Source organism: Trachemys scripta, chromosome 5 (assembly GCF_013100865.1).
Source record: "Trachemys scripta elegans isolate TJP31775 chromosome 5, CAS_Tse_1.0, whole genome shotgun sequence".
In the NCBI taxonomy this organism is placed as follows: Eukaryota; Metazoa; Chordata; order Testudines; family Emydidae; genus Trachemys; species Trachemys scripta.
Genome location: NC_048302.1, coordinates 42,881,767 through 42,895,388, shown reverse-complemented (window position 1 = coordinate 42,895,388; position 13,622 = coordinate 42,881,767). Strand labels below are relative to the sequence as shown.

The 13,622-nt window shown below is 37.7% G+C and overlaps 1 long non-coding RNA gene across 1 annotated transcript in view; it reads left to right on the top strand.

The window, feature by feature from the left end:
• LOC117878599 overlaps positions 1-13,622 on the top strand; it is a 144,054-nt gene that overhangs the window by 99,086 nt on the left and 31,346 nt on the right. The window contains exon 4 of the long non-coding RNA XR_004646021.1: positions 3,486-3,563. This is a non-coding gene — a long non-coding RNA (uncharacterized LOC117878599). The remainder of the gene's footprint in view (positions 1-3,485; positions 3,564-13,622) is intronic.

The window sequence follows — 13,622 nt, the reverse complement described above, 5'->3', positions numbered from 1 at the left end:
AATGACACGCAAGACTCTTTGCTAAGTTTTTTGCCTACTTTGCTTTTCATGTGAGGGCTGTCTTATTGGTTTGGAGCTACTGTGAAGAGTCATAGAATGTCAACTTTTATGACCTTACATTCCAAACTCTTTATGTTGCTCTACTCTTTGCTATGCAGAAACCTGCAATTTTGTTTGTAGTGTATATGAAATCCTATACACAGTTTGTTCTATATCTATCCATACATCCCAGTGAGACATTTCTGTAAAGTCCTTTGTATGGTGTCAATTTTCAAATCAATAGTTATATAACTCTGTCAGGTACTCTTGATTTTTTTTTTTTTGTATAGTTTTTTCCAGAAAAAGTTTGTGTTGGTATAAATAGAATGAATGTTTTGGGATTGGCCTTTGGGCCATGCTTCTCTAATGGTGTAATTTCCATACTCTATGGTGTATGGTCATGTATCCTCTCTTTATTTTGAAGACTCTAACTGAAAACATATGTCTAAACTGGATACCTTCATAGTCCTCATCCATTTCTGTAGTGCCAAGAGATGTGCGCTGCAGTGTAACATCAACACCATTGAAATGCTAGTGCATTGTTGGAAAGGTCTGTCTGTATTGGGCCAATGTTTAGTTTCTGCTAGATATATGACTAAATTTGAGACTACAACTGACTCTGGTGTGGAATACTGATTAGTCCAAAACTGATAAAGCATAGAGAGCCTATTGCATTCATTTACATAGTGAAACACAATTCACTTCACCAACCAGATTGTGGATCAGTATGAGAGTTTTCTGGCCCCTACCTGGGCATTAATGCACAGGAGCATTATCTGGCTCTGTAGAAGTCAATATTGTACGTATAAAATACTTATCAGTAAAATATCCATACTCTCAATGAATGAACATTGCAGTCATGAGAAATCAGTGGTACTGAAAGGCAATGCATCACATGTACATTGGTGAGTGTTGTTAGGTTTTATGCTGTTAAGGGGTAACTTGGAAGCATTCTACAGCTAATTTAACATTCTTGGTAATTGCAATTTAATATGGCCCAGCATGTGGTGCTAGAATCCAGTTTAGCAAAAATTGTAGGATTACTCATGCCATTAAATAAATACAATAAGTAGTATGCCATTCAATAAATATTAACTCACAAATCAAGTACAAAGGAAAAAATATAAAGTCTTAACCACCTCAGGGACATTTCAGAAAGAGAGATGCTAACTGTTTCTTAAATAAAACTGTTTATGTACTATTATTATATTTTTATAAATATTAGAAAATAATAAAAATTACAGAGTATGACTTGACTTATTGATAAGATGATAACTCAGAAATACTGAGAGGCAGGTTTCCAGTGTAGTGCAGAGGGAATTAGACACTCAGCGGTTGACATTATTTTTAACGTAAGCTATGTATCCATTTCACAGGCTTTCTTTGAAAACAGCACTAGATACAGTATTAGTATAAACCTCCCAATTCAGCTTTTTAAAGTAAACACTGTGTTAATAAAAGGAACCTGGTTGCTCCCCTATGCCACGAAGTGCCACAGCTAGGCTGAGTGAGGAAGAAGTGGCCTTTTGATGTAGCACCACTTCCTTTCCTCTTCGACTGGGGCTCCAGAAAAAAGTCTGTTCCTTTCCCAGCTCAGCTGCAGTGCAAAGCCATTACAGAGAAGCATTCTGTTTACATTTCAGTTCAAAATATTCCTTTAGAAAGCTGGGAACTGGTTGAAGGTCTCCCAGTTCAGCTTCCCAAAATGAAAAGTTAAGTGAAGATGGGAGAGGGAAGGAAAAGTGATGAAGGGTTGATGGATGAGATACTATTATTGTCTTTAATATTCTGTTAGAGAAATATCTCTATCCCGAGCTGCACCTCAAACCTGTTCTCCATTATATTAAGTCAAGTTCAAGGTCTCAGTCAGTGTCTTCAAGGAGCTCTGTGTCCTGGGAGCAGGGTATCTAAAAGACCACCTCAAGCTCCAATAAGAGGCTTACAGTTGCTGAGTCAGTTGCTAGCTCCACTCCTCAGCCACATTCTATCCCCAGGGTAAAACTTGTCTGTGCAAGAGAGAGAGTTTTCTTGGGGGGCTAAAAGCCATTGCAAATCTCACCATCTTCTGCTCCAAATGCAAGGTGCAGTTCTTTGACCTTGCCTTCTTTTAAGTAAACACAGAGCAAAACAAAACAAAATGCTACACTGCAGGTGTGATTCTTCCTCTGGGGAGAGGGTGAGAGAGGCGCGGCTTGCCCTGTAACAGTGACAGAGAGTTAAAAAAAAAACTTCCCTGACCATCCCCATTTCCTGTAATTTTTGATTAAAATATTTATTGTATTTATTAATGTAATCTATAGTAGTAAAACAGAAAAGATTACATGACATTTCATTCTAATTTTAATGGACAAATATGCAGAAGATTTTGAATGTGGCAGGTTTTTGAAAATAAACACCCAATAGAAAAGAATATTTCTAATATAGTTCTTGTGCCCTTAATATCTCCTTTGAGCAAAACAATTATTTAACAGGCATAGGTTTTATTTACAAAAGTTAAACAGAAAAAGAAGTTAAAGTAAGCAAGAATGTAAATAAGAAATAAGATTGGAAAAGAAGAAATTGTAAGAGTAAATGATAGTACTCAAGAAAAGATCCCTTGCAAAAGATCCCAAGTGAAATGAAATTGATCCAAGTTGTCATTTCTGGCAGCTGTTGTTTTTCCAAAATAATGTCTGCAGCAATTTCTGTATGGAAGAAGGATCAGGATTTTTCTAGCAACAAAGGAAAAATATTGGGTTTATAGAAATCTTGATTCTAAAAAAAATGCTTTAGATGCTTCCCTTTATTAAATGAGGTTTAAAAACTCATTTATCACAAAGTTCATAGGGATTTTCTTATTTTTTAGCTTCTTAATTAGATCCAGACATAAAACCTTGGGAATTGGTACGTGGCTCTGACATCATTGGAAAGACCGAATTGTCCAATCAGAACATGACTTTGGATACTCAGTGTTCAAAACTGTATTTTGATTAGCCATACATTGATCATAGTGGATTTTATTTTAATAATAATAATAATATTGATCACAGACCATGTTTTCCCCAAAACGTTTATAGTTCCAATACTTTGCACTTATATTGCATTATGTAGTGACCCTCAGATTTATTCTACAAACATGAAGAAAGCCCCACAATGACCCTGTCAGGTAGGTAGGTATTGACCAAATTTTTTTCAAAGCTAGACGCCTAAAGCTGGACTTCTTAACTCATATTTAGGCACCTGACAACCCAGAACAAGCTTCCAATGAAGTTGAAACCTGTAATCTATCTGATATCTAGTAGAACTGAAATCAGTGGGAGCTATTAGGGACTCAGCCCTTTTACAAACTAGGCCACTTATTTAGGTGCCTAAATATGGATTTGTGAAGCCAATGTCTGACATCCAGTTATGAAAAGTATCATTCTTTCAATAACTGACAGATATTACCCATTATTTTTATTTTACAGATGAGGAAACTGAGGCAGAGAGCAGACAGGTGGTTTGCCTAATCTCCTATCTCCTGTCATGGATTATCAAGACAAGATGTGAGGTTCACACTCAAAAACAATAGTTTTAATCCCCAGGAAGCAATGGGTTTCATCTACCAGTAGTAAACTGCTCATTTATAGGACAGTAAAATGTTTGATGCTAGGAAAGATACATTGTTATATTTACGTGTTGATGAATTTCTATAGATCTCCTATGGTTTGGAATCTTTCCTCCATGGACATTCGATTGAGGAAATTTTACCAGCCATTGTAATTCTGAACCCATCACCTTTCCACTCAGTAGTTTACCTCCAAAACAGAGGGATGCTATTTCTCTGGCCAGTGATACTAGTGGTTAAATATGGTCATCCTCACCTTTATCCAGGACAAATTGGAATAAGAAACTTGAAATTTCTCTGTAGGATGAACTTGGAAATGAATCTGGCACTTCACCTTTTCCCAAACTATGTGTAACCCAAAATAAAATATTGAATAGACACCAGTCAAACTGCACATTCTGTTATACTTTTAGCCTGTAATCTTCTGAAGACACTACCACCATCCTTTGAGCCTACCAGATAGTGTCCCTCACATGGACAAGTGGCACCACAATATTTCATTAACCTCTGTTAAACCATATCCTGGGCCTTGATGAGGATGAACCAATGGCATCCTATCTTTAAAATTTGCCTTCACAGCTCTTACTTTACACAACAGAGTTTTGCAAAGACAGTGGAAAAAATCACCTCCCTTCAATCTCAGAGTGGAAATCATTTTTATTATCTGTGACCCTAAAAGCTTTTTAATGCCAACTGGCAGAGGGCCCACTGTTCTAACTCCCAACACATTGCTGTCATAGTATTTATCTATAAAGAGTGTCATGTGAAGTATCAAATGAAAGCTGGTGATACACTGGTCATTAATATCATTGGTTGACATGTATGGATGGTATGTAAAGAGTTATGTATGTGTGCTGGAAATAGGTTCCTTAAATATATTTTGGAGGCAGAGTTGATAAACAAGTTTGTCCTAAACAAAAGAATATTGATGAACCTGTCTGCCTAAAGCCAGAAACTATGGATGTTACCTTTGCATCTGAATTAACAGGAAGGCAAATTGAGAGAAGGGTGAGGAAGACAGCATGGTATCAGCTCTCTGGGGCACAAACAGCAGGGGCAGAGAACTTTATCTGGGGATACACTTCAAAAGAAAATGCATTTCAAAGGTTTACTGGACTAGAAGAAGAAGGGGAGAGAACCCCTTTGTTTTTCATCACTTAGGGGACAAAGGTCAGTGCTTTCTGTGTCTTTGAGGGGTGGATCCCCTACCACATGGCAGGGTGATGCTGAAAGGCTGTTTTAGGTAAGAGAACTATCTTAGTTAGGGTAGTAGCCTGTTGAGTTAAGTTTTAGTCACTAGGGGTACGTCTATACTTACCTCCAGGTCCGATGGTAAGCAATCAATCTTCTGGGATCGATTTTATCGTGTCTTGTCTAGACGCGATAAATCGATCCCGGATCGATCCCGGAAGTGCTCACCATCGACAACGGGGGAGCCTGCCTGCCGCGTGTGGACCCGTGGTAAGTTCGAACTAAGATAGTTCGACTTCAGCTACGTGAATAACGTAGGAAGCTTGATTATATTTTCGTATCCATTTTCTGTTTCTAGTATCTCTGTTTAGTATCACTTAAATCTCTATTCTTTATTAAAAAACTTTCCTTGTTTTATTATAAATTCACATCAGTCCTGTTATATTGAAGTGAGGTGTACATCCTCAGCTAAGCCAGCAGGTGAGTGTATGCTCTCTCCCTTTGGAGACAGTGGACTTGGTAATTTCTGTAAGGGTGGTTGGGAACTGGGGGCATCCAGACTTACCTGACAGGCAAGGAAAGGTCTGGCAGAGTCCTGAGGAGTTGTTGGGCTGAATAACATTGGTGTGTCAGGGAGCTGGCACACAGTTTAGCAATAACAAACCTCTTTCTTGTTGAGGCAGAAGAGTAACAATATGATTTACAGCTCTGGAAGCCCTGAGAAAGCATTACATTATCACATAATAAAATTAAAATAAAATAATGCCGTGCTTGCTAGGGACCTGACTTAGCTTCCATTGATTTTAGTGGGAGTTGGATCCAGTCCAGGGAGAGGCAATCTGGACTTGTTCTCCTGGTTCCAGAAGATGGTGCAAGGCAGCCTCATGCTGTACAAGCTTTTTTTTTGGTGATCAGATTTTATTGTGCACGATCCTCATTTGTGCATGATCCAAAGCCCATTAAAGATTCCCATTGACTTCAATGGGCATTTGACTGCTGACCCTCTCGTTGTGTCTATTTCTCCTCTCTCACTTCCTTTGCTTTCTGCGTCTCACTACCTCTTTAATTTCTTTCTTATTCTTTCTCATTTCATACTACTTGATAAAGTCGCAAATGATTAATTTATTCCAAAAAGATTAGAATTAGCTTCTACATTGAGTTTTTAAAATTACTATTTCATTTTGGTTTGTCCAAAGTGGGGAGGGAGAAAGAGCTAGATTTTTTTTTTTTTTTTTTGCTTAAAGCGACAGATTAAATATGCAAAGGTTTTACACATTATTTAAATTATATTCATAGGAGCATCTGGGGATGCTGGATCGTGTATAGAATCTTAATAACGAGTAAACTGGACCAAGAAATCATTTGACACAGTATTTTTTAAAACAGAAATAATTAGGAAGAGTACGAGTTTCCTTGCTAAGCTGATTCTGCCAAAATTCTGTTCTGCCTGCTTTCTTGTGGTCTGTAATATAGCTTTTATGGATTTTCTTTTCCATGATGTACTAGTAGTTTGTTTGGAAGACCTGAAGCATTTCTTCAGGGGAAAGGAAATTAACATTTGAGTTGAATGGTGCATTGCTTTGCACATTAGTTCCAATATGTTTGTAGTCTCTCATCTTAAAGAATTATGCTTTGTTACTCAAGAAAATATAAATCAACTTGCTGAATACAAATAAGGAAGAAAATGAGAAAAAGCTAATCTATTAAAACAATCCAGAACTGATTAAAAGATATTTGAATAATGCTAGACACTAATAGACCCAACCTCATTTTGAGTTTAGAATCTGATTTTATCCCACTGAAGGCAATCAGAGTTTTGCTATTTTAGGTCGGAAGGTACATTGGATCAGACTTACTTAAGGAACTGGCTTAGGTAGGAAATTTTAACAATAGGAACCTTCCTGTCCTATGAAAATAGTATACTTTGTTCTCAATACAAAGGAATTGAGAGAGGACACTCCTGCCTCTACCAACAGGCATGTAGTTGGATGAGTTCAAAAGCCCATTTTTCAGCTTTCTGTAGATAAGGTATTATTATTTGTACTGTGGTAATGCCAAGAGACCTCAGCCTCTGTATGGTTCTAGGCCCTGTACAGATCTATAACAAGAGCCCTGAAGAGCTTGCATTATAAGTATAAGGTGAGAGACTCCATTGCCTTCAGTAGCAGGCATAGCCTCACTCCATTGAATTACTCCTCCTAGTTTGCATCTTGGCGAATAAAATCAGAATTAGTTCCTAGGAATCAGGGTAAGATTTACAGATTTCTCCTGCTTTCTAAGTGTAGTTTAGAAAGCCTGGCTTCTTTGTTTACTGGTATCAGTTTAGTCAGTGTACGTACATAGTAAGGGAGAAGTTTTCCTCCATTTTCTATGATAGCAGTGGTTCCTGCCCCACTGATATGCCCACTAGTTCATGCACTTTGGCTTCTAAATGAGCTTCCATTTTGTGCATTCTAAACTGCAGTGGAGTCTGGGCTAATTGTAAGACTGGGATTTGGAGAAGTCTGCTTGATTGCAGATGATAGTATAGACTATTGAATTGGAGGCAGTAGCGTCTGATTGTGAACTTATAAATTAGGTGTAGGTCTGATAAACTGTTTCAATTGCCTGAAAAAGTTGGTTATCATCTATCTATCTACCTATACTGTTGAGATGGGCAATGTGGACCAATATACATGATTAGTAAATTTCACCAGAAAGTGAGCCATCTTCCCCGCTGTCTACAAAAGATATCTCTCTAGTATCTGTGAGCAGTTCAGAATAATAAGGATGAGGAGTTTCTGCTCCATCTTTAGTTTAAAGAGTCATAAAACAATACTTCCTCAAATGGGTTTGTTTTTCAAATGTTTTGTATGGATTTATGTCTTAAGCTATTTAACAGATTGACTTGCTTAAGAAGCACAACTAGTTTCTAGCTGACATGCAGGATTTTATGAGTGATTGATCACAGCTGCCAATTGTCAAGGTCAGAGGGATGTTCCAAATTGGCAGTCCCCAAAGTACTTGAATAGATTAGTCTGAAGAGGGAAGAGATGAGGGAATGGGGAAAAACAGTTCTCAATTCAGTTAATGCAATTTTAAAAATATCTTAAACACAAAAATGTCCAAAAACTAAGTCCAAGAAAGGCTTTGTGGGCTGATCATACTTCCATTATATCTTATTTTTTTCGTATTTTCTTTTATTGAGTTTTCCAAGGGCAAATCACAAGTCAGGTCAATGAATGGAAAAAAAATACACAGTGACATTTGTGTACATTTTTTCAATGTTACTTCTAAAGCAGAAAAATAGATATTAAACTTGTGTGATTATTGTCCTTCTATTGGGGAAGGGAAGGAAACCAGGGATTTGGTTCTGTCCCACTGAAGACAATGGAAGTTTGCCATTGACTTCAGTGGGAACAGGATCACACCCCAAGGCAGTCACTAAAACAAATAATCAGTAGTAGTTTGGCTTACTATTAATTATTTTTATTATTTATCCTTCACACTGAGTAAAGGTTGAGGAAGGTCACTCATACCTAGTCAATAGGGGACTGATTGGACTGAGATTCAGGAGACCTATGCTCTATTTCTGGCTCTGAGGAAACTGTACCTCAGTTTCCCCATCTGTAAAATGGAGATATTATGCTTTGAAATCTAATGATGAAAAGGGCTAGATGTTATTATCAATATTATTATTAATATTATATTTATCTCCCCCTTGCTGCCCTAATACTGTGCCTTTAAGGGAAACATCTGGGAGCAGGTGGTCAAAACTTACAGAAATTCTCATTGTGGACAATACACAGAGAAACAGTCTGGGAGCAGGAAGGTAAAATGTTGGGTAGTGCTAGAAATGGCCATTTTTCTGGATTCATGTGGTGACACAAACAGATTTAGTTATGAGGTGTCTTGACAAAAATGTGCTGTCTTTTGCATGAACACATAATTGCCTTATATCCTTGATCCGGTTTATTTAGGCACAAAGTTTAATGGCTCCTCTCAGTGAAATCTGAAGAAATATTAGTATGACCAATGGAGATTCAGGATAGATTTTAGGGGTTTGGTTAATAAGCAAAATTTGAACTCCTTTTTCTGTTCAAACAGAATGTGCTGCACCCCTTATTTACAGAAGCCTGTAAAATGAGGTCGTGAACATCTCTGCATTCATTCCAAAATTAACTGGATTGAGGATTTTCTACATGGGAATTCTCCTTTAAAACATCTTTATGCCCCCTCTATGTTGTTCTAGCTCATGCAAATTGGATTAATACAGTATTTGTCTTGCACTGTTGCTATATTTTTAAAAGCTAATTTAACTCAGAGCTGGAGCACATCCCTAACCATAACCCATAAACTCAGGACAAAGAGTCACTTGGAAATGCTGTCAAAACCCATAAAGACTGCTTGAAGTTTCCAAATATATGTAATTGGGTCATACAGCATGCAGGCACTTGGTGAGAAGGCAAATTCAGGCTAGATTGTGGTATTATGGCCAAACTGAACCTGAAAGGAATGAATCTCACAGAGCGTAAGACACATGTTGTGCCCTTGGTCTTTTGAAGGAGGCAACCTGTCAGAGGGTCAGACCCCTAAATAATGAATGCTGTGAGGCCTTTTTAAGTGAGTCAAAGGCAAAGATTTGCACTTGTTGGTTCTGAATGAGAAATATTTCTCTTGTGTGATCATAGTCAAAGGTGAGTATACAAAAATGAGATTTCTTCTCCTGAGAACAACCTGGGTGCAGAAGGAAATGAATATATGTTCATATGAGTTGCTGCTAGTTTCATAGTTGTATTCAGAAATGCCTATGTAAAGATATTGCCTATTCACGTTCATCATGTCCTACTGATGTGGGTAGGTTGGAGAGGTTACTGTCATCAGCTTGATCCATATTTATTGGCATTCGGGCCTCATCCAGTGCGCACTGAAGACAGTGTGAGTCCTTCCACAGACTTCAGCAGCTATTGAGTAGGCCTCTGGGGTAGCAATGATATGGAACAAAGTAAAATAAATTAGTACTCTAACTACATAAAATCTTTTCCTGGTTTGCTTATGGTAATATACTGGACATGCTTGTCCCTTTTCTACTGGATGCAGAGACACAACACACAGACTGGAATTTAGAATAGCTACAGAAACAAGAAACAAAACATTTTGGATCTTTTGCAGATATGCGGTGAGCTGGGGCATGATACACGGAAGCCCTTCATAACTGGCTATCATGACACCCAAAGTCCTAAAAGTACCTACAAGCATTGAAACACTTACTTATGTTAGAAATCAAAGCTGATGGGATTGCTTAAGCGCTAGTGGTCTCCGATAGTGCCCCAGTGAATGCTAACACTGTGAGACAAATCCTCACCTGGTATGAACAGGCATAGTTGCGCTGACCGTAACAGAGCTATGATTGTTTACATCACCTGACAATCTGTCCCACCATTTTTACAGATGACTGGGGAGGGGAAAGGGAGAGAAGTCCAACACTAAACACAAATTCCTTTGTATATAGGGAGAAGTGGAAGTGCAGTATTTGTAACAACTGGCCCTACAAACAACTGTTGTTGCTGGAAAGTCTGACATGTTGCTGGAAAGCATCTCCTCCTTTTAAAGATTTGAATTACACATTTATTTGTCTCTTCCAAATGTTGGAGTTGTCTGGACCCTTTATATGGTACTTAAATGGCCTTACTGCTAACTAGCTAGCATGATACAATGACCATCGTTGACACAACTGTCTCACTCCTGGTTTGTGCCTGCAATGGGAGATTGCTGGTTTGAACAGTCCTTCATATGATATGTTCAGTGGCTCCCATTTCTGGCTGGGTCAGAAATGGTCTTTTTATGATAGATCACCACAGGCATAAAAATTAAATTAACTAACTAGTCAACCAGCCATACTTTTCAAACCTCAAAAGAGAGATTGGGTGAATGTTCAGAATGGTTCTTATTTTAACCTAATTGCTTCACCCAGCCTCAGTTTTATCCTTCATGCAGGATGAACTGTGGGATGGTTATGCCACTGAGAACCAGCCCACATTATTTGTAAACAAGAGAATTTTTTGTGACTTTGCTCAGCTGATTTACAATCTTGGCCCCTTAAAATTGCTATGGTCTTGGAGAGTTTCTCTGTTTTAAAGAATGTAGTGCTATTCAACAGAATTCACCCCAAAGAGCAGGAAAATCCGCTGCAGAACAGGTGGAGTTTTAAGTGCCCAGGATGATAGTATATAATTAGGGCTGTCAAATTATTTTTTAAAAAATCAGTTAATTACAAGATTAAAAAATAGTCATGATTAATCGCAGTTCTAATTGAACTGTTAAACAGTGATAGAATACAAATTTAAATTTATTATGAATAGTTTGGATGTTTTTCTACATTTTCAAATATATTGATTCCAATTACAACACAGAATACAAAGTGTATAGTGTTCACTTTATTATTTTCTATTATAAATATTTGCACTTGAAAAAAGATAAACAAAAGAAATAGTATTTTTCAATTCTCCTCATACAAGTACTGTAGTGCAATCTCTTTATCATGAAAGTGCAACTTACAAATGTAGAATTATTATTTTGATACCTAACTGCACTCTAAAATAAAACAATGTAAAAATTTAGAGCCTACAAGTCCACTCAGTCCTACTTCTTGTTCAGCCAGTCACTAAGGCAAACAAGTTTACATTTACGGGAGATAATGCTGCCCGCTTCTTATTTACAATGTCACCTGGAAATAAGGGCAGGCAGTCACATGGCACTATTGTAATATAAAGTGAGCACTGTACACTTTGTATTCTGTGTTGTAATTGAATTTGAAAATGTAGAAAAGCATCAAAAATGTTTAGAATACATTTAAATTGGTATTCTATTATTGTTTAACAGTGCGATTAAAACTGCAATTAATCATGACTATTTTTTAAAATCTAGTTAATTTGTTTTGCATTAATCGCTTGCATTAACTGTGATTAAATGATAGCCCTATATATAATATATATAGAACACATTCTATAGGGACTTCTTGCTCCACATGGATGCCAAAATTGAACAGGAAATGGGAGCAGAGAAGAGAAATTCTTGGCTTCTGAGTCAGACTTAAGGAGGTTTTTAAGGTCAGGCTTGACAAAGCCCTGGCTGGGATGATTTAGTCCTGCTTTGAGCAGGGGGTTGGACTAGATGACCTCCTGAGGTCCCTTCCAACCCTGATATTCTATGATTAGCCATAGTTGAGCCATGGGTGCTCTTGGAGTCAGTCATGAAAATTGGACACTATGCTGAACTGAGCTCTTGGTTAGAGGAAAAAAATTACTTGCAATTGCTCTGATCTCTTCATTCTCTCTGAAGCATCTGGCATTGTCAGAGACAGGATACCGGCCTAGATGGACCATTAGTCTGACCCAGTATGGTGGTTATGCTCTTATAATTCATTCAAAAGGCTTGTCCAAAATGGTGTTACTTCTCACATCATAAATCTAATTGGAGAGATTCTGTTTGTAGCATAGATTGTTTAAATCCAGAGGGAAAGCTGCTTTAGAGACCCCTTACAGGATAATGTTCTGAGAAAATTGTTCTTTTGATGCCTTGATTTGAAACCAATGCTTCTCATTAACACAAGCTGCAGGGTGCCTGAAGATCTGTCACTGAAAGGGATCTGTTTTAGAAACTGTGTGAATCCACCACATGGATGTGCAGGGTTTAAAGCAAAACAGGGAAAGAAACGAGAGGCTAAAATTATGTATCTGTTAGTAATTTCAGAGCCACATGACTTAGGGAAAAATCTGTGATGTGCTTGTTTTCAGGAAACCAGCTATCCTTACAGATTGGCCAATGCACTGTGACACCAGAACTTTAACTCCTAATTTTTTTTCTCTTGTATTTAGAGCAATATTTTTCTTCCCGATTGTGCCTGTTATATAAACATTCCCATGAAACCTATCAGTCAGAAAAGAAGAAAACTTTTGCACACACTATAAGATCCCCCTCCCATTCCATAAAGAAACAGAGGAACTGCAAGGGATTTTCTCGCTGGGTCCCCTGGGCTACACAGCACAGTGTAGTTTTGTTTTAAGATGTGAATTCTCTGGGCTGGAGGCTTAGGGTCTTGCCTGTCTGTGGAAGAGTTACTAGAGGTTTGTTTGAGTTGGCACTAAACATGTTTAGTTTGACAGCCCTGATACTGAGAATCAGTTGGGAGGGAATGGTATAAGGTGCACGATCTTTGATATGAAAAAAGAGGTTGAGATTAATGACCAGGTTAGTGACTACTTCAGTTTCCAAAACTGACCTACAGTAAGTGGTGTGTTACTCATTAGATTCATGAAGTGCATGCATTTGTTTTCTTTTTTTTTTTTTTTTTTTTTTGATACTAGATAATCCTCTCTTTTGCTTCTCCTTGGCTTGAGCGCTCAGCCAGCAAGTGGGTAACAGGATGCTTCACAGTGATCCCCTTCCCCCAAAAATATTTTAGAAGTATTGTGTTGGTGATATATTGTACTTCTACCTGCTAAGTTAAAGGAAGGAGATAGTTAGGAAATATTCCTGTCCATCTGATACCAGTAAATTGCAATGCAATGTAATATGTGTGATGTGATGCACTGCAATTTACTGCAGCATAACCTGATACAGTATATCCAGATGTAATTTAGAATAGCATGCTGTCACATCATGTAATATAAATGACATAGATTTAACACACAGTAACTTGACTTTTTGAAAATGCAGCAGCCGGATGATAATCGCGACAAAATGTGGTCCATGTATCACAACATATGAAAAACAGTTAGGTCAGGCTTCGACTAAAGCGGCTCACCCCTTTTATGACATTCATTTC